At 65.0% G+C, this 781-nt stretch overlaps 1 protein-coding gene across 1 annotated transcript in view; it reads right to left on the bottom strand.

Moving 5' to 3' along the window:
• The window catches only part of SLC29A4 (solute carrier family 29 member 4), a 12,514-nt gene that overhangs the window by 3,939 nt on the left and 7,794 nt on the right, over positions 1-781 (bottom strand). The gene's annotated exons all lie outside the window — the stretch shown is intronic.

Below are 781 nucleotides of genomic sequence, written 5' to 3'. Positions count from 1 at the left end.
GCTCACGGCCCCTGCCCGCCCTGGCCTCCTCAGTCTCCCTCGAACACCATGCTCCTCCCAGCCGCAGCCTCTGCAGCTTTTCCCGGTTCCCAGTGGGTCGTCACCTTTCCCATGGGTCGTCACCTTCCTCCACCTCCAAGGCCAGGTCTCAACCCAGGAGCCGCTCCTCAGGAACCTCCCTGACCATTCGGGGGCCCCAGCTGCCGTCCTTCCCCAGTGTGGGCCTCGTCGTGGCACACTACCCTTTGCCCATCTCCAGGTCTTTGGGCTCTAAGGGGGATGGTGTCTCTGGCTCATTGCAGTGTCACCAGCCAAGAGCCTGGGTGACTTGCTGGACCAACACCTGTGAGAACGTCCTGGCTCCCCCTGCCCTGCCCTCCTCATGGCCCTGCTCTCCTGAGCCTTAACCCTGGCTCTCTGGGGGCTATGCCGCCTGCCACCACCAGAGGGCGCCCAGCTCCCCATGACGGCACCAGGAGGACTTGCTGGTGGGGCTCAGGCCACAGCCAGGTGGGGCTCAGTCCACAGACGTGCTACCAAGGCATGAAACCTTGGTGTACATAATGAAGAAGGCCCCATGGAAAGGAGGCGGAGACTACAGCCCGAGGAGGGCCAGCCGCTTAGGGGGAGCTCCATCAGGACTGGGTAGGGGCTGTGTCTGTCTCCTTCCCCAACGTAATGATGGGACATGGGCAGCGGGAGGAGGGGGGAACCTTACGAAGCAGACGTCCCCGGCGGCGACGTCGTGGTGCACGCGGTAGCCGGCCCCGGGGCCCCGGCG

The sequence above is a fragment of the Pteropus vampyrus genome, unplaced genomic scaffold (genome assembly GCF_000151845.1).
Source record: "Pteropus vampyrus isolate Shadow unplaced genomic scaffold, Pvam_2.0 Scaffold90, whole genome shotgun sequence".
Classification (NCBI taxonomy): Eukaryota; Metazoa; Chordata; class Mammalia; order Chiroptera; family Pteropodidae; genus Pteropus; species Pteropus vampyrus.
This window is presented reverse-complemented; position numbering and strand designations above follow the sequence as displayed.